The sequence below is a fragment of the Phyllobates terribilis genome, unplaced genomic scaffold (assembly GCF_046119375.1).
Source record: "Phyllobates terribilis strain yellow unplaced genomic scaffold, ASM4611937v1 Scaffold_170__1_contigs__length_4071412, whole genome shotgun sequence".
Classification (NCBI taxonomy): Eukaryota; Metazoa; Chordata; class Amphibia; order Anura; family Dendrobatidae; genus Phyllobates; species Phyllobates terribilis.
Genome location: NW_027362930.1, coordinates 530,098 through 548,859, shown reverse-complemented (window position 1 = coordinate 548,859; position 18,762 = coordinate 530,098). Strand labels below are relative to the sequence as shown.

Genomic DNA, 18,762 nt, shown 5'->3' with positions numbered 1-18,762 from the left:
TGGGATTGGGTTAAAAAACAGACAAAAATTTTTTTCAAAAATTTGGGTTATAAGATGGCAGCAGTCAAGAGGAGACATTTTGTGAGTTTAAATGCACGTTTAAGTTTCTTGTATAAATTGAGGGAGGGAGGGATGGAGGTGGAGGAGGATATTTTACAAGTGAAAAAGGAGGTTCATGAGTTCTTGTTGGAAAAATGGAGGAGTATTGTCTTTAGAGCAAAAGTTGATAATTTGGAGTATGATGAAAAATGTTCACGTTTTTTTTTCAAGAAGGTTTTTGGGAAAAAGCAAAATATGTGTGTGTTGAATGGAGCAGATGGAAGCGAGGTGAGTGGAGAGGATATGTGTGAGGAAGTGGCAAAGTTTTATGAGGATTTGTATGCTGTAAAGTGGAGGGATGAGTGTTTGGAGAATGATGTTTTGAGTACGTTAGAGAGTAAATTGAATGAGGCGGAAAGAGAGAGGCTGATGGATGCTGTGACAAGTGATGAAGTATGGAAGGTTATGTGTAGTATGGCTTTGAATAAGACGCCGGGGGAGGATGGTCTTCCAGTAGAATTTTACCGCATGATGTGGGATGTGATTGGGAGTGATTTTGTGGATTTTTGTAAGTATATGTGGGAAAATATGGAGGTGGCAGGTAGTATGCGTGCAGGTATGGTTGTATTGATTCCGAAAAAGGGTGATTTGAAGAGTCTGAAAAACTGGATGCCAATAACATTATTGAACTGTGATTATAAGATCTACGCAAAATTAATGGCAAATAGGATGCGTGATGTGATAGAGAGTGTGATTGGGGATGAGCAGTGTTGTGCAGTACCTGGGAGACGGATTCACGAGTGTGTGTGTATATTGAGAGATTGTCTATGGGATTGTATGAGCCGGAAGAAGAGTGTGTTTTTGTTGAGCCTGGATTTTGAAAAGGAGTATGATAGGTTGTCGCATGGTTTTTTGTTTAGAGTGTTGCTGAGAATGGGTTTTCCTGCTGATTTTGTTGGGAGAGTGAGAAGTCTATATACAGATATTTATAGTTGTGTTTTAATGAACGGTTATGTCGGTAGGAGAGTGAATGTGCATTCGGGCGTGAGGCAGGGGTGTCCGTTATCCCCTGTGGCTTTTATTTGTGCAATTGAACCTTTGTTGTGTATGTTGAGGAAGGATAAAGTGGTTCGAGGTGTGCAAGTGCCGGGAGGTGGAGGAAGAGAGTGGAAGGTGAGTGGTTATATGGATGACGTGTGTGTATTATGTGATTCTGAATGTTCGGTGAGGCGGGTGAAGTTGTTAGTGTCTATCTTTTGTGGTGCGTCTGCATTTAAAGTGAATTGGGAAAAGAGTGAGTGTAAGGTTTTTGGAAGTGGTATTTTGAGTAGAGATGTAGGTGTGAACGTAGTGAGTGGGCCCATTAAGGTTTTGGGAGTGAAGTTTTCAGAAAGATTGGATGGGAAAGAAAGTTGGGATGACGCGAAAGAGAAGGTTGAAAAGAAGTTATGTTTTTGGAAGTTGAGAAGCCTTACTTTCTTTGGAAAAATCTTAGTCATTAAAAGCGTGGTGTTGCCTATTTTTTTATATGTTGCAGTTGTGTTTCCACCAGGTTATATGGTTTTGAGAGGATTGAATAGGATTTTGTTTGTTTTTTTGTGGAATTCTAAAATGGAGAGGGCGCGGAGGGAAGTGTTGGTGAAGCGTATGGAGAAAGGTGGTTTGGGTTTTCCAAATTTAGAAGTTTTTTTGGGTGTGAATATTGTGGTGTTTGTGCTGAAAGTGATTATGGGCGATGGAAAGTTTTCATGTATGTGTGGATATTTATTTGGGGCTTATTCTTTTCGTTTGAAGTGGAGAGAGAGGGATTTGCGGTGTCCGGTTGCTTTTGAGGTGCCCGTGTGGTATGTGTGGGTTTATAAGTTTTTGGTGAAGTATGAGTTGTGTGATGTGGATGTGAGGTTGTTGGGAAATAAGAAGGCTGTGTACAGGATGATTGAGTGTAGAGAAATGGAGAGTGGAATAAATTTGGTGAGAGGGTGTGATGTGCAAAAAGTATGGAAGAAGGTGCGGATGGGTGGTATGACAAATAAGCAGAGTGAGGTTGTGTGGCAGTCTTTGCATGGAGTGTTGCCAGTAAGAGAGTTTCAGAGGAATAGAGGTTTAGTGAGGAGTGAAACGTGTCCAAGAAATGGCTGTGGTGGAAGGGAAAGTGTGTTGCATGTTTTTTGGAATTGCCAGTATGCTAGAGATGTGATTGGGAGAATGGGGCCTTTGTGTAAAGAATTGTGTGGTGTGAATTTGTTGTCCTTTGAGTTGTTTATGTTTGGTTTGGGAATATGTGATGGGACGAAGGAAAGAGTCTTGTGGTTGATGCTTGCGTGTATAAAGGAAGTGTTATGGGATGTGAGGAATGTGTATGTGTTTAAAAGGAAGGAAATTGCTGAAAAGGATAGTGTGAAGGTGATTATGGGGAAGATGTATGTGTGTTTCCTATGGGACAAAAAGAGGAGAGGGGAAGTGGATGCGGAGGGAATATGGAAAGTTAAAAAGTGGAGATATTTTGTAAATACTTCTTGATCTTGTTTTCTGTGTAAGGTTTAAAAAGAAGAAATAAAAATTTTCCGGTGATGATGGGAGCAGCATTTGTGTCGTTGAGATGATGCAGCTGTTTGGAAGGAAGTTCCTTTGGTCGTGACTATAGACCGTGGATTTCCCCATCTGAGGGAAAAAAAAAAAAAAAAAAAAAAAATCTGTTCTTATCAGTTTAATATCTGATACGTCCCCTATCTGGGGACCATATATTAAATGGATTTTTAGAACAGGGAGATGGAAAAAGAGCTTGCTCTGTCCACTCCACGCATTGACCTGGTATTGCAGTATCTCCAGGACCGGTGCACCCCTTCTTTAATGCAGTTTCTAAAATCAGAAAGAATTGAATTCAATGTTTTTTGTTCATTTTGCTTGTTTGTCGGATTTTGGGATGGACTCTTTGGCTTTGCTTTTCTTCTCCTCATTGGATTTTTCATGTTCAAAGTTGCAGAAGCCAGATTACAAGCTCATTTTGGTTCAACTTCAGCAACTGTGCATTGCATTGCCATGTAATGTGATGCAATGCTATCTTTCTAGCTCTCCCTTTTTACTTCCTTTTGGATAAACAGACATATTAGGCAAGCATTTTGGAGCTTTCACCTAAATAACTACAGGTGGTGAGATAAGCTGCACAATATAATTGACCTTTCAGTATATTGTTGCACACACACCATCTATTTAGCAAATGCCCTTGTTATCAACAGCAGCCTTTTAAACTCACCTGAGCTAACAGGTATGTGCGCTGGTTACTCTGCTGCGCTTAAAATTTCTTTTTTGGTTTGCTACAATGCCTTTTCTGAAACGTTGTCTCCTTCTGCTGGAACACTGACTTCTTTCATTTAATGCCTGCAGACTATAAAAGAGAACCCAACCCAAAAAGTTTGGTTGATTAGTCTGTGGCATTCTGTTAAACTGTTGCTTATGGCGGTCTCTGTGAGCTTCTCAGCGACATTCAGCCAGCCAGGTATCCTGCCTGCAGTAGATGGAATGTGGCAATGGAACGCTGGCTGCGCGTGTCATAATAGGCTCTGAGCCTTTATATACCTGTGCACAGCAGCAGCCACCTTCAGTCTGCTGCTGGACAGCCAGCAGCAGCAGCAGCAGGAGAGGTATGTAATCAGGAGCCCTCCTGCTAAGGGTAGACAGCTGCTCGTTCCACCCCACCCCCCGCCTTAATTGGTTCTCCTCCCTTCCAACGGTGTTGAGGCGGGTGGGAACAGCAGGGGGTGAAGGTGCTGTGTTTAAAGAGGTGGAGTTATGCAGATCTAAAACGCGTGGATTGCAGCAGCAGCAAGCCGAAAAGTGCAGGCATGTAAGGGATCTAGAGGTTGACAACATGTCTTCTTAACGGGAGTCCAGGAGCTCATCTCCACAAATGGACTTTTCAGGATCCTTGGGTGGCTCCGTAGTTTGAAACCAATTCTGGTTATCGCTTCTCGGCCTTTTGGCTAAGATCAAGTGTAGTATCTGTTCTTATCAGTTTAATATCTGATACGTCCCCTATCTGGGGACCATATATTAAATGGATTTTTAGAACAGGGAGATGGAAAAAGAGCTTGCTCTGTCCACTCCACGCATTGACCTGGTATTGCAGTATCCCCAGGACCGGTGCACCCCTTCTTTAATGCAGTTTCTAAAATCAGAAAGAATTGAATTCAATGTTTTTTGTTCATTTTGCTTGTTTGTCGGATTTTGGGATGGACTCTTTGGCTTTGCTTTTCTTCTCCTCATTGGATTTTTCATGTTCAAAGTTGCAGAAGCCAGATTACAAGCTCATTTTGGTTCAACTTCAGCAACTGTGCATTGCATTGCCATGTAATGTGATGCAATGCTATCTTTCTAGCTCTCCCTTTTTACTTCCTTTTGGATAAACAGACATATTAGGCAAGCATTTTGGAGCTTTCACCTAAATAACTACAGGTGGTGAGATAAGCTGCACAATATAATTGACCTTTCAGTATATTGTTGCACACACACCATCTATTTAGCAAATGCCCTTGTTATCAACAGCAGCCTTTTAAACTCACCTGAGCTAACAGGTATGTGCGCTGGTTACTCTGCTGCGCTTAAAATTTCTTTTTTGGTTTGCTACAATGCCTTTTCTGAAACGTTGTCTCCTTCTGCTGGAACACTGACTTCTTTCATTTAATGCCTGCAGACTATAAAAGAGAACCCAACCCAAAAAGTTTGGTTGATTAGTCTGTGGCATTCTGTTAAACTGTTGCTTATGGCGGTCTCTGTGAGCTTCTCAGCGACATTCAGCCAGCCAGGTATCCTGCCTGCAGTAGATGGAATGTGGCAATGGAACGCTGGCTGCGCGTGTCATAATAGGCTCTGAGCCTTTATATACCTGTGCACAGCAGCAGCCACCTTCAGTCTGCTGCTGGACAGCCAGCAGCAGCAGCAGCAGGAGAGGTATGTAATCAGGAGCCCTCCTGCTAAGGGTAGACAGCTGCTCGTTCCACCCCACCCCCCCGCCTTAATTGGTTCTCCTCCCTTCCAACGGTGTTGAGGCGGGTGGGAACAGCAGGGGGTGAAGGTGCTGTGTTTAAAGAGGTGGAGTTATGCAGATCTAAAATGCGTGGATTGCAGCAGCAGCAAGCCGAAAAGTGCAGGCATGTAAGGGATCTAGAGGTTGACAACATGTCTTCTTAACGGGAGTCCAGGAGCTCATCTCCACAAATGGACTTTTCAGGATCCTTGGGTGGCTCCGTAGTTTGAAACCAATTCTGGTTATCGCTTCTCGGCCTTTTGGCTAAGATCAAGTGTAGTATCTGTTCTTATCAGTTTAATATCTGATACGTCCCCTATCTGGGGACCATATATTAAATGGATTTTTAGAACAGGGAGATGGAAAAAGAGCTTGCTCTGTCCACTCCACGCATTGACCTGGTATTGCAGTATCTCCAGGACCGGTGCACCCCTTCTTTAATGCAGTTTCTAAAATCAGAAAGAATTGAATTCAATGTTTTTTGTTCATTTTGCTTGTTTGTCGGATTTTGGGATGGACTCTTTGGCTTTGCTTTTCTTCTCCTCATTGGATTTTTCATGTTCAAAGTTGCAGAAGCCAGATTACAAGCTCATTTTGGTTCAACTTCAGCAACTGTGCATTGCATTGCCATGTAATGTGATGCAATGCTATCTTTCTAGCTCTCCCTTTTTACTTCCTTTTGGATAAACAGACATATTAGGCAAGCATTTTGGAGCTTTCACCTAAATAACTACAGGTGGTGAGATAAGCTGCACAATATAATTGACCTTTCAGTATATTGTTGCACACACACCATCTATTTAGCAAATGCCCTTGTTATCAACAGCAGCCTTTTAAACTCACCTGAGCTAACAGGTATGTGCGCTGGTTACTCTGCTGCGCTTAAAATTTCTTTTTTGGTTTGCTACAATGCCTTTTCTGAAACGTTGTCTCCTTCTGCTGGAACACTGACTTCTTTCATTTAATGCCTGCAGACTATAAAAGAGAACCCAACCCAAAAAGTTTGGTTGATTAGTCTGTGGCATTCTGTTAAACTGTTGCTTATGGCGGTCTCTGTGAGCTTCTCAGCGACATTCAGCCAGCCAGGTATCCTGCCTGCAGTAGATGGAATGTGGCAATGGAACGCTGGCTGCGCGTGTCATAATAGGCTCTGAGCCTTTATATACCTGTGCACAGCAGCAGCCACCTTCAGTCTGCTGCTGGACAGCCAGCAGCAGCAGCAACAGGAGAGGTATGTAATCAGGAGCCCTCCTGCTAAGGGTAGACAGCTGCTCGTTCCACCCCACCCCCCGCCTTAATTGGTTCTCCTCCCTTCCAACGGTGTTGAGGCGGGTGGGAACAGCAGGGGGTGAAGGTGCTGTGTTTAAAGAGGTGGAGTTATGCAGATCTAAAACGCGTGGATTGCAGCAGCAGCAAGCCGAAAAGTGCAGGCATGTAAGGGATCTAGAGGTTGACAACATGTCTTCTTAACGGGAGTCCAGGAGCTCATCTCCACAAATGGACTTTTCAGGATCCTTGGGTGGCTCCGTAGTTTGAAACCAATTCTGGTTATCGCTTCTCGGCCTTTTGGCTAAGATCAAGTGTAGTATCTGTTCTTCTCAGTTTAATATCTGATACGTCCCCTATCTGGGGACCATATATTAAATGGATTTTTAGAACAGGGAGATGGAAAAAGAGCTTGCTCTGTCCACTCCACGCATTGACCTGGTATTGCAGTATCTCCAGGACCGGTGCACCCCTTCTTTAATGCAGTTTCTAAAATCAGAAAGAATTGAATTCAATGTTTTTTGTTCATTTTGCTTGTTTGTCGGATTTTGGGATGGACTCTTTGGCTTTGCTTTTCTTCTCCTCATTGGATTTTTCATGTTCAAAGTTGCAGAAGCCAGATTACAAGCTCATTTTGGTTCAACTTCAGCAACTGTGCATTGCATTGCCATGTAATGTGATGCAATGCTATCTTTCTAGCTCTCCCTTTTTACTTCCTTTTGGATAAACAGACATATTAGGCAAGCATTTTGGAGTTTTCACCTAAATAACTACAGGTGGTGAGATAAGCTGCACAATATAATTGACCTTTCAGTATATTGTTGCACACACACCATCTATTTAGCAAATGCCCTTGTTATCAACAGCAGCCTTTTAAACTCACCTGAGCTAACAGGTATGTGCGCTGGTTACTCTGCTGCGCTTAAAATTTCTTTTTTGGTTTGCTACAATGCCTTTTCTGAAACGTTGTCTCCTTCTGCTGGAACACTGACTTCTTTCATTTAATGCCTGCAGACTATAAAAGAGAACCCAACCCAAAAAGTTTGGTTGATTAGTCTGTGGCATTCTGTTAAACTGTTGCTTATGGCGGTCTCTGTGAGCTTCTCAGCGACATTCAGCCAGCCAGGTATCCTGCCTGCAGTAGATGGAATGTGGCAATGGAACGCTGGCTGCGCGTGTCATAATAGGCTCTGAGCCTTTATATACCTGTGCACAGCAGCAGCCACCTTCAGTCTGCTGCTGGACAGCCAGCAGCAGCAGCAGCAGGAGAGGTATGTAATCAGGAGCCCTCCTGCTAAGGGTAGACAGCTGCTCGTTCCACCCCACCCCCCGCCTTAATTGGTTCTCCTCCCTTCCAACGGTGTTGAGGCGGGTGGGAACAGCAGGGGGTGAAGGTGCTGTGTTTAAAGAGGTGGAGTTATGCAGATCTAAAACGCGTGGATTGCAGCAGCAGCAAGCCGAAAAGTGCAGGCATGTAAGGGATCTAGAGGTTGACAACATGTCTTCTTAACGGGAGTCCAGGAGCTCATCTCCACAAATGGACTTTTCAGGATCCTTGGGTGGCTCCGTAGTTTGAAACCAATTCTGGTTATCGCTTCTCGGCCTTTTGGCTAAGATCAAGTGTAGTATCTGTTCTTATCAGTTTAATATCTGATACGTCCCCTATCTGGGGACCATATATTAAATGGATTTTTAGAACAGGGAGATGGAAAAAGAGCTTGCTCTGTCCACTCCACGCATTGACCTGGTATTGCAGTATCTCCAGGACCGGTGCACCCCTTCTTTAATGCAGTTTCTAAAATCAGAAAGAATTGAATTCAATGTTTTTTGTTCATTTTGCTTGTTTGTCGGATTTTGGGATGGACTCTTTGGCTTTGCTTTTCTTCTCCTCATTGGATTTTTCATGTTCAAAGTTGCAGAAGCCAGATTACAAGCTCATTTTGGTTCAACTTCAGCAACTGTGCATTGCATTGCCATGTAATGTGATGCAATGCTATCTTTCTAGCTCTCCCTTTTTACTTCCTTTTGGATAAACAGACATATTAGGCAAGCATTTTGGAGCTTTCACCTAAATAACTACAGGTGGTGAGATAAGCTGCACAATATAATTGACCTTTCAGTATATTGTTGCACACACACCATCTATTTAGCAAATGCCCTTGTTATCAACAGCAGCCTTTTAAACTCACCTGAGCTAACAGGTATGTGCGCTGGTTACTCTGCTGCGCTTAAAATTTCTTTTTTGGTTTGCTACAATGCCTTTTCTGAAACGTTGTCTCCTTCTGCTGGAACACTGACTTCTTTCATTTAATGCCTGCAGACTATAAAAGAGAACCCAACCCAAAAAGTTTGGTTGATTAGTCTGTGGCATTCTGTTAAACTGTTGCTTATGGCGGTCTCTGTGAGCTTCTCAGCGACATTCAGCCAGCCAGGTATCCTGCCTGCAGTAGATGGAATGTGGCAATGGAACGCTGGCTGCGCGTGTCATAATAGGCTCTGAGCCTTTATATACCTGTGCACAGCAGCAGCCACCTTCAGTCTGCTGCTGGACAGCCAGCAGCAGCAGCAGCAGGAGAGGTATGTAATCAGGAGCCCTCCTGCTAAGGGTAGACAGCTGCTCGTTCCACCCCACCCCCCGCCTTAATTGGTTCTCCTCCCTTCCAACGGTGTTGAGGCGGGTGGGAACAGCAGGGGGTGAAGGTGCTGTGTTTAAAGAGGTGGAGTTATGCAGATCTAAAACGCGTGGATTGCAGCAGCAGCAAGCCGAAAAGTGCAGGCATGTAAGGGATCTAGAGGTTGACAACATGTCTTCTTAACGGGAGTCCAGGAGCTCATCTCCACAAATGGACTTTTCAGGATCCTTGGGTGGCTCCGTAGTTTGAAACCAATTCTGGTTATCGCTTCTCGGCCTTTTGGCACGATCTATCAGGTTTACCTGTGTGGTCTTGCCTGTGAGGTGCTCTTGGTACCCTTTCTCTCGGCCTGGGGGGATCGTTCCTCTTCGGAGGGACTTAACCCCCCTGCTGCTATTGGGAGGAAGGATTAGTCCGGGAGCAACGGGAAGGGATCCCATGAAGGCTTGCGCCTTTCAGAGAGAAGAGTCGGTACGTTCCTGAGTGAAGGATGCCGGCAACGCTCACATATTCATCGGGTGATGCCCGGATGCGGAACACCGTGAGGATTAAAGTTGGAGCAGGATCGAGGACGGAGAAGAACTTGGACTACATCTGCCATAGGATTCTGCTTGGAGTTCTGGAGTTTCGGCGGGAAGACATATTCTGCTTCCAGGACAATGAGTACAAGGGGACTTATACCATCACCTTCAAGAGCCAGGGATGCTGTCACCAACTCGTACAAAAGGTAAATGAGAAAAACTACTTAGATGAATTGGATGGACTAACCTTTTGTCTCTTGTATGCCTATGACGAGATCCCTATCGTGGTGCATTTCCCGAACCCCTTTGTGGAAGCTGCAGACATCTCGACCTACCTTATCCGTTATTGTGATGATCTGAGATACCTGGGCACTGTGAAGAACGCGGTAGGCTTCTGGTGCGGCAAGAGGAGGTACATGGCCCGTCTAAAGAGGGACCCAAGCGGAGTGGGAGGAATGCTACACCCTCCCTCAACATTTGTGATCGGTAAGAGCAGAGGCTACTTATTTTACCCTGGAATGCCGGTATGTTGCAGGAACTGTGGACAAATGGGTCATACCCAAACGTCCTGCACGGGCAGGAAAGTAGACCGCTGCAATAATTGCAGCTGTTACGGACATTTAATGAAGGACTGTCCCGCTGGGAGGAAATGCAATCTTTGTGGTGAGGCGGGGCACATGTTCCGAGGATGCCCCAACAGGACCAGGACCAGGACCTACGCAGAAGCTGCATCTTCTGCAGCTGAGCCGATGCGCCCGCCGGTCTTCACTGGCGGGCCGGCGTCGGAGGGCGGTTCGAAGGGCGAGAAGGCTGGGATGGAGCAGGGAGCCGGAGGCCCCTCGGGGGCGGCCCCTGCATCGAAGTCCCTTAACGATGGGCGGACCTCGCATGGACCGGAGCGGAGGGGTCCTCCTTCTGGGAGGGTATCCTCCGTGTCGATGGTTCCCGATACCGATCCTGTTGGGCTGGAAGGTGGTGCCCCTGTGCGGTTGGCTACAGGGGACCACGCAGCGATGGCCTCAGGATCTTCCAGGGCGATTAGCCAGCCAGATGAGGGGGCTTTGCTTCTAGGTGGCGAACATCAGGGAATCTGTGTTGGTGATCTTATCCTGATGGACCAGTCTCTCCCCCTGGAGGAGGTGGAGGAAGAGGAGGACTGCACCAGTGACCTGGTGGAGTCTGCCCCGAAAAAGAGACGGAATGTCGAAGCCCCAGCGTCTCCTGGAATGTGGCTGGGAACCGTGACCTACGAGGGGGCAACCGCCAGCTCACAGAATATCGAGTCGTTTGGGTCCTCTAGCCCGGATGTTCTGGAGCAATTTGACATACAGGGCTTTGAGTCAGGTGTCCTCATGGAAGATCCACCACCCTGACCTATGAATGCCCACATTAAGACTTGTCTCACTGAATGTGAGGTCATTAAAGAGCCCAGTTCGTAGGGCTGCTCTATTTAAGTACTTAGAAACCACTGACTTTGACATATGTTTATTACAGGAATGCGGGATACAACATGCACTAAATTATAATGACATCAAGACAGATTGGAGACTGGGGCCCTCCATCTGGTCTGGCTCCAATGACAACAAGTCAGCGGGGGTGGGCTTCCTCTGTCGTGGGAGAAATATTACTATAAATACTGTCACAGAAATAGTACCAGGCAGAGTGGTTTTAGTGCATTTTAAATTTAATGGTTTTACCCTACGTGTAATGAATATTTATGCTTCCCCTGATAAGCAAGAGAGAATTAATTTATTTGGGATATTGCCATTGTACTGTACTGGGTCATCTCCCCTGATCGTAGGGGGTGATTTTAATTGTCTTTGTGCTAGTGAACAACGAGCGGGGGGTGACCCTTTACGCAAATTGGATAAGTCATGTCATCTATTGAAAGATTTTATAACTGATTTTAAATTATGCGATGCGTGGAGGTCACTTCTGCCGACGGACCCTGGTTATACGTGGTCCGGAAGAGGGGTGTCTTCCAGGATCGATTTTATTTTCCTATCAGATGATTTTAACCCTGTAAAATGTGTTTTAACATCAAATATATTTTCTGACCATAAGGGCTTGGAGGTGCATCTAGAATACCGGGATGAACAGAGGGTCAACAGGAGCCTCTGGCGTCTAAGTACTTACCTGCTGGAGGACCCTCTGATTCGACAAGACTTTGGTAAAGCCTATCAAGCCTGGCGGCGACAAAAACCTTCTGATGCCCCTATGGTAACCTGGTGGGAAAATTTGAAAAAAAAAGTCAGAATGTTTTTTATAAAAGCAGGGAGACGTAAAGCTAGAGAGAAAAAAAGATGTTTTAGTGATCTTAACACCAAACTGCAAACACTTTTTAAATTCAAAGAGCTAGGGGTGGAGGTGGGAGATGATATTGCTAGCCTAAAAACTGAAATCCAGAACTGCATAGACACAAAGGGGAAAGAGATTATTTTTAACTCTAGAGTGCAGCACTTGGAGGAGGGGGAGAAGTGCTCTCGCTTCTTCTTCAAAAAAGTCATGGATAAAAGAGAAGTGATCACAAATCTAGAGGGTGAAACATCTATGCAGGGAATGTTGAATGCTACTTTTAACTTTTATAAGCATCTTTTTAGTAAAAAGTGTATAGATGAGTCCTTTTTATCTGATGCTCTTAATGATCTCGATTTTAAGTTAAATTTTACAGACCTGGAGTTTTTAGAACGCGATATTGTTTTAGAGGAATTATTTTATGTTTTTAAAAGTTTCTCTAAGGGTAAAGCACCTGGGTGTGACGGACTACCTGTAGAATTTTACCTTACTTTTTGGGACATTTTAAAAGAGGACCTTTTTATGCTTTTTAAAGAAGTTTTTATTTCTGAACAGTTGCCATTTTCGTGGAGGAGAGGAGTGGTGTCTTTGATATATAAAAAAGGTGACCGCAGTACTCTAGCGAATTGGAGACCCATAACTCTCCTAAATGTTGATTACAAGGTACTTGCTAAGGTGGTTGCTGACCGGCTCAGGAGTGTCATTGCCAAACTGATCCGGCCTGAGCAGGTATGTAGTGTACCAGGCAGAAGTATTTCAGAGGTTTTAAACGTATTAAGGGATGTAATTTGGTATTCCAGAGACCGGGGTCAAAATGTAGCTCTTTTAGCCCTAGATTTTGAAAAAGCTTTCGATAGAGTCTCTCATAGATTTCTTTTTAGAGTTTTAAAAAGAATGGGTATCCCTAATATGCTTTTAAATTGTATTAAGATTTTATATAAAAATTGTTTTAGTCAAATTTCTCTTAATGGCTTTTTAACAGATGGAGTTCCCCTTGAGTCCGGAGTGAAGCAGGGATGCCCCTTGTCGCCCATCCTGTTCATCTGCGCCATGGAGCCCCTGCTGAGCGCAATAAGGAAAGACAAAGTGATTAGAGGGGTTCCTGTTCCTGGCGGAGGTGGCAGTGATGTGAGAGTCTTTGGCTACATGGATGACGTGACGGTTGTGTGCGTGGACCCTGCTTCCCTCCGGAGGGCGGTGTTGCGCATTGATTTTTTTTCCCAGGCATCCGGTTTTAAACTTAATTTAAATAAATCTGAATGTCTGACTTTGGGATCCTGGGACACCGCCCAACTCCCGCAGCTCACTATAAAACGAGACAATGTAAAAATTCTTGGAGTTGTTTTTAACGAGGAGAATGTGGGAACTCAAAGCTGGGAGAATGTCATAGAAAAAATGTCAAAGAAAATATCATTTTGGGGTTTGAGGTCCCTAACAATGGAGGGGAAAATTTTAATTATAAAATCAGTGTTGTTACCCCTCATACTGTATATAGCTATGGTGTACCCCCCCTCTGATGTTTTAATTAAAAAAATGACTAGGATGATCTTTATGTTTTTATGGAACTCCAAAATGGAAAAATTAAGGCGAGAAATAATGAGGAAGAATAAAATGAACGGCGGAAGGGATGTCCCCGACTTACATATTTATTTGTATTTAAATTATTTCTGCTTTTGTTTCAAACATTTTAATGGTAATAGTGCGCTAAGTTATTTTTTAAAATATACTTGTGGGATGATTTTTAAAAGATGGTTTAAGTTGTCGTTGAATTCCCCTGTTTTACTATGCCCCCCCAAACACCAAGCAATCTTAGAAAAGACTGTTCGATTTTATAGCCTTGGTGATTTTAATATGGACATTTTTAAAGACCGCAAGAAGCTTTTATCTTTTCTGAGGAGGAATGAAGATGTGACCCCCATAGTAAATTTCTCAGAAGAGAGGTCGAAGCAAGTTTGGAAGAATGTCTTCGGGAAATTCTTAGCAAATGGACATAAGGATATCGCATGGATGGTGGTACACCAGTGCCTCCCCACCAGAGAGTTTCAACACAGGAGAGGCCTGGTGGCCAGAGCCAAATGCCCCAGAGACTCATGTGTTTATGACGAAACCACCTTGCACCTTATGTGGAATTGCCCATTTGCACAGGAACTTTGGCACAAAGTTGGGATTCTTTTAAAATGGACTTGCGGTTTAAGAGATTTTAACCATGAATATGTTTTATATGGCCTTTTTAAATGTCCGACCCCTCAACAGTATTGTATATGTTGGTGTATGATTAACTGTTTTAAAGACGCCCTTTGGAAGGCACGCAATATTTTACTTTTTAAACGTGATGCTATTTCTGTGAAGGATTGTCTTAAAATTGCTTTTAGCCAGATGTATATTTATTACTTGAGGGATGTCAAATGTATTGGGAGAAGGGATGCCAATCGTATATGGGGTTTTTATGGGTGGAATTCTGTGTTTTAATAATGTACTGTTTGTGTTGTTGTTTTTGATTGTAAACCATGTTTTACGCACTTAATAAAATATGTTGAAACCTGATCTGTTCTTATCAGTTTAATATCTGATACGTCCCCTATCTGGGGACCATATATTAAATGGATTTTTAGAACAGGGAGATGGAAAAAGAGCTTGCTCTGTCCACTCCACGCATTGACCTGGTATTGCAGTATCTCCAGGACCGGTGCACCCCTTCTTTAATGCAGTTTCTAAAATCAGAAAGAATTGAATTCAATGTTTTTTGTTCATTTTGCTTGTTTGTCGGATTTTGGGATGGACTCTTTGGCTTTGCTTTTCTTCTCCTCATTGGATTTTTCATGTTCAAAGTTGCAGAAGCCAGATTACAAGCTCATTTTGGTTCAACTTCAGCAACTGTGCATTGCATTGCCATGTAATGTGATGCAATGCTATCTTTCTAGCTCTCCCTTTTTACTTCCTTTTGGATAAACAGACATATTAGGCAAGCATTTTGGAGCTTTCACCTAAATAACTACAGGTGGTGAGATAAGCTGCACAATATAATTGACCTTTCAGTATATTGTTGCACACACACCATCTATTTAGCAAATGCCCTTGTTATCAACAGCAGCCTTTTAAACTCACCTGAGCTAACAGGTATGTGCGCTGGTTACTCTGCTGTGCTTAAAATTTCTTTTTTGGTTTGCTACAATGCCTTTTCTGAAACGTTGTCTCCTTCTGCTGGAACACTGACTTCTTTCATTTAATGCCTGCAGACTATAAAAGAGAACCCAACCCAAAAAGTTTGGTTGATTAGTCTGTGGCATTCTGTTAAACTGTTGCTTATGGCGGTCTCTGTGAGCTTCTCAGCGACATTCAGCCAGCCAGGTATCCTGCCTGCAGTAGATGGAATGTGGCAATGGAACGCTGGCTGCGCGTGTCATAATAGGCTCTGAGCCTTTATATACCTGTGCACAGCAGCAGCCACCTTCAGTCTGCTGCTGGACAGCCAGCAGCAGCAGCAGCAGGAGAGGTATGTAATCAGGAGCCCTCCTGCTAAGGGTAGACAGCTGCTCGTTCCACCCCACCCCCCGCCTTAATTGGTTCTCCTCCCTTCCAACGGTGTTGAGGCGGGTGGGAACAGCAGGGGGTGAAGGTGCTGTGTTTAAAGAGGTGGAGTTATGCAGATCTAAAACGCGTGGATTGCAGCAGCAGCAAGCCGAAAAGTGCAGGCATGTAAGGGATCTAGAGGTTGACAACATGTCTTCTTAACGGGAGTCCAGGAGCTCATCTCCACAAATGGACTTTTCAGGATCCTTGGGTGGCTCCGTAGTTTGAAACCAATTCTGGTTATCGCTTCTCGGCCTTTTGGCTAAGATCAAGTGTAGTATCTTTTGAAAAGGCGGTTTTGGATGTTGGCCGCCCTAGTAGATTGATACATTATGCACACTGGGGTTTAGGCGCTTGTTAGTACGCCAGGTGGCTAATATAGTCATCTGGTGGAAAGCATGGCCCCCCAGGATCGACGCCATTGGGCCGGGGAAGATCGAAAGCCCGAAGTGTGAAGTGCCCCAGGAGTGGTGACCCTGGGGTGCCTTAACTCACTGGGATTGGGAACCCCACTTGAGTTTATGGCACATTTGCACAAGCACTTCAAATTTTCTTTCTTCGCACACACCCTTATTCCGGGCCTTCTGGCCTTAGGATGGGGAATTTTTCAATTCCCGGTCGAAGGTCCGGGCAGTATTATACTGTGAAACCTTCACTATTTATTTAATTTCTTTGTCACTGTGTGTCCACTTATTCACGTGTGTCACGTCCTACTAGGATTTTGTCGGGATGCGGTTCCCTTACGGGTTCCTCTCTTGGCAGGTCTAGGGGGGGAGTGTGTGGCCATCAGGTTCCGCTCCCCCCTGAACCCCCCTGGCTCTCCTCTTTCGGGAGGAGAGCGTTGTTGGCTCCCCTCTTCCGGGAGGGGAGCACAGTCTTTGGCTCCCAGTGCCTTGCTCGGGTGAGAACTCGGGCAGGTGCTGGGGGTAAGATTGGGTCGCCTCTGGCTTCGGCTGGAGGTGGCTTTTTGTCCCTGTTCCTCGCTGTGGCCTTTTGGCTCGGAGGGACGGGGAATGGTTTGGGGGACCCTTCTCCTTTTGGAGAGGGTTTCAAGAAGACCAGCATCCTAGTGCACTTTTTTTGTGGCACTTGTCACTTTTTTAAGCGCACTCGGGTTTTGTACACGAATTCGGGCTAAAAAAAAAAAAAATCTGTTCTTATCAGTTTAATATCTGATACGTCCCCTATCTGGGGACCATATATTAAATGGATTTTTAGAACAGGGAGATGGAAAAAGAGCTTGCTCTGTCCACTCCACGCATTGACCTGGTATTGCAGTATCTCCAGGACCGGTGCACCCCTTCTTTAATGCAGTTTCTAAAATCAGAAAGAATTGAATTCAATGTTTTTTGTTCATTTTGCTTGTTTGTCGGATTTTGGGATGGACTCTTTGGCTTTGCTTTTCTTCTCCTCATTGGATTTTTCATGTTCAAAGTTGCAGAAGCCAGATTACAAGCTCATTTTGGTTCAACTTCAGCAACTGTGCATTGCATTGCCATGTAATGTGATGCAATGCTATCTTTCTAGCTCTCCCTTTTTACTTCCTTTTGGATAAACAGACATATTAGGCAAGCATTTTGGAGCTTTCACCTAAATAACTACAGGTGGTGAGATAAGCTGCACAATATAATTGACCTTTCAGTATATTGTTGCACACACACCATCTATTTAGCAAATGCCCTTGTTATCAACAGCAGCCTTTTAAACTCACCTGAGCTAACAGGTATGTGCGCTGGTTACTCTGCTGCGCTTAAAATTTCTTTTTTGGTTTGCTACAATGCCTTTTCTGAAACGTTGTCTCCTTCTGCTGGAACACTGACTTCTTTCATTTAATGCCTGCAGACTATAAAAGAGAACCCAACCCAAAAAGTTTGGTTGATTAGTCTGTGGCATTCTGTTAAACTGTTGCTTATGGCGGTCTCTGTGAGCTTCTCAGCGACATTCAGCCAGCCAGGTATCCTGCCTGCAGTAGATGGAATGTGGCAATGGAACGCTGGCTGCGCGTGTCATAATAGGCTCTGAGCCTTTATATACCTGTGCACAGCAGCAGCCACCTTCAGTCTGCTGCTGGACAGCCAGCAGCAGCAGCAGCAGGAGAGGTATGTAATCAGGAGCCCTCCTGCTAAGGGTAGACAGCTGCTCGTTCCACCCCACCCCCCGCCTTAATTGGTTCTCCTCCCTTCCAACGGTGTTGAGGCGGGTGGGAACAGCAGGGGGTGAAGGTGCTGTGTTTAAAGAGGTGGAGTTATGCAGATCTAAAACGCGTGGATTGCAGCAGCAGCAAGCCGAAAAGTGCAGGCATGTAAGGGATCTAGAGGTTGACAACATGTCTTCTTAACGGGAGTCCAGGAGCTCATCTCCACAAATGGACTTTTCAGGATCCTTGGGTGGCTCCGTAGTTTGAAACCAATTCTGGTTATCGCTTCTCGGCCTTTTGGCTAAGATCAAGTGTAGTATCTGTTCTTATCAGTTTAATATCTGATACGTCCCCTATCTGGGGACCATATATTAAATGGATTTTTAGAACAGGGAGATGGAAAAAGAGCTTGCTCTGTCCACTCCACGCATTGACCTGGTATTGCAGTATCTCCAGGACCGGTGCACCCCTTCTTTAATGCAGTTTCTAAAATCAGAAAGAATTGAATTCAATGTTTTTTGTTCATTTTGCTTGTTTGTCGGATTTTGGGATGGACTCTTTGGCTTTGCTTTTCTTCTCCTCATTGGATTTTTCATGTTCAAAGTTGCAGAAGCCAGATTACAAGCTCATTTTGGTTCAACTTCAGCAACTGTGCATTGCATTGCCATGTAATGTGATGCAATGCTATCTTTCTAGCTCTCCCTTTTTACTTCCTTTTGGATAAACAGACATATTAGGCAAGCATTTTGGAGCTTTCACCTAAATAACTACAGGTGGTGAGATAAGCTGCACAATATAATTGACCTTTCAGTATATTGTTGCACACACACCATCTATTTAGCAAATGCCCTTGTTATCAACAGCAGCCTTTTAAACTCACCTGAGCTAACAGGAATGTGCGCTGGTTACTCTGCTGCGCTTAAAATTTCTTTTTTGGTTTGCTACAATGCCTTTTCTGAAACGTTGTCTCCTTCTGCTGGAACACTGACTACTTTCATTTAATGCCTGCAGACTATAAAAGAGAACCCAACCCAAAAAGTTTGGTTGATTAGTCTGTGGCATTCTGTTAAACTGTTGCTTATGGCGGTCTCTGTGAGCTTCTCAGCGACATTCAGCCAGCCAGGTATCCTGCCTGCAGTAGATGGAATGTGGCAATGGAACGCTGGCTGCGCGTGTCATAATAGGCTCTGAGCCTTTATATACCTGTGCACAGCAGCAGCCACCTTCAGTTTGCTGCTGGACAGCCAGCAGCAGCAGCAGCAGGAGAGGTATGTAATC

The 18,762-nt window shown here is 44.4% G+C and overlaps 7 non-coding genes and 2 pseudogenes across 7 annotated transcripts; all 9 read left to right on the top strand.

Annotated features, from left to right (window-relative positions):
* Positions 1-2,692: 2,692 nt before the first annotated feature.
* Positions 2,693-2,884, top strand: LOC141211781 (U2 spliceosomal RNA). The gene has a single exon (XR_012281702.1). It is a non-coding gene; the product is annotated as a U2 spliceosomal RNA (small nuclear RNA).
* A 1,115-nt stretch (positions 2,885-3,999) lies between these two features.
* Positions 4,000-4,190, top strand: LOC141211463 (U2 spliceosomal RNA). The gene has a single exon (XR_012281437.1). It is a non-coding gene; the product is annotated as a U2 spliceosomal RNA (small nuclear RNA).
* Positions 4,191-5,306: 1,116 nt separating this feature from the next.
* Positions 5,307-5,497, top strand: LOC141211910 (U2 spliceosomal RNA). The gene has a single exon (XR_012281732.1). It is a non-coding gene; the product is annotated as a U2 spliceosomal RNA (small nuclear RNA).
* Positions 5,498-6,612: 1,115 nt separating this feature from the next.
* Positions 6,613-6,803, top strand: LOC141211539 (U2 spliceosomal RNA). Its single transcript, XR_012281511.1, has one exon. It is a non-coding gene; the product is annotated as a U2 spliceosomal RNA (small nuclear RNA).
* Positions 6,804-7,918: 1,115 nt separating this feature from the next.
* LOC141211909 (U2 spliceosomal RNA) lies at positions 7,919-8,109 on the top strand. The gene has a single exon (XR_012281731.1). It is a non-coding gene; the product is annotated as a U2 spliceosomal RNA (small nuclear RNA).
* Positions 8,110-14,284: 6,175 nt separating this feature from the next.
* LOC141211725 (U2 spliceosomal RNA) lies at positions 14,285-14,474 on the top strand. Its single transcript, XR_012281665.1, has one exon. It is a non-coding gene; the product is annotated as a U2 spliceosomal RNA (small nuclear RNA).
* Positions 14,475-15,589: 1,115 nt separating this feature from the next.
* Positions 15,590-15,681, top strand: LOC141211847 (U2 spliceosomal RNA; annotated as a pseudogene).
* A 762-nt stretch (positions 15,682-16,443) lies between these two features.
* On the top strand, positions 16,444-16,650 carry LOC141211677 (U2 spliceosomal RNA; annotated as a pseudogene).
* Positions 16,651-17,765: 1,115 nt separating this feature from the next.
* On the top strand, positions 17,766-17,956 carry LOC141211908 (U2 spliceosomal RNA). The gene has a single exon (XR_012281730.1). It is a non-coding gene; the product is annotated as a U2 spliceosomal RNA (small nuclear RNA).
* The last annotated feature ends 806 nt before the right edge of the window (positions 17,957-18,762 follow it).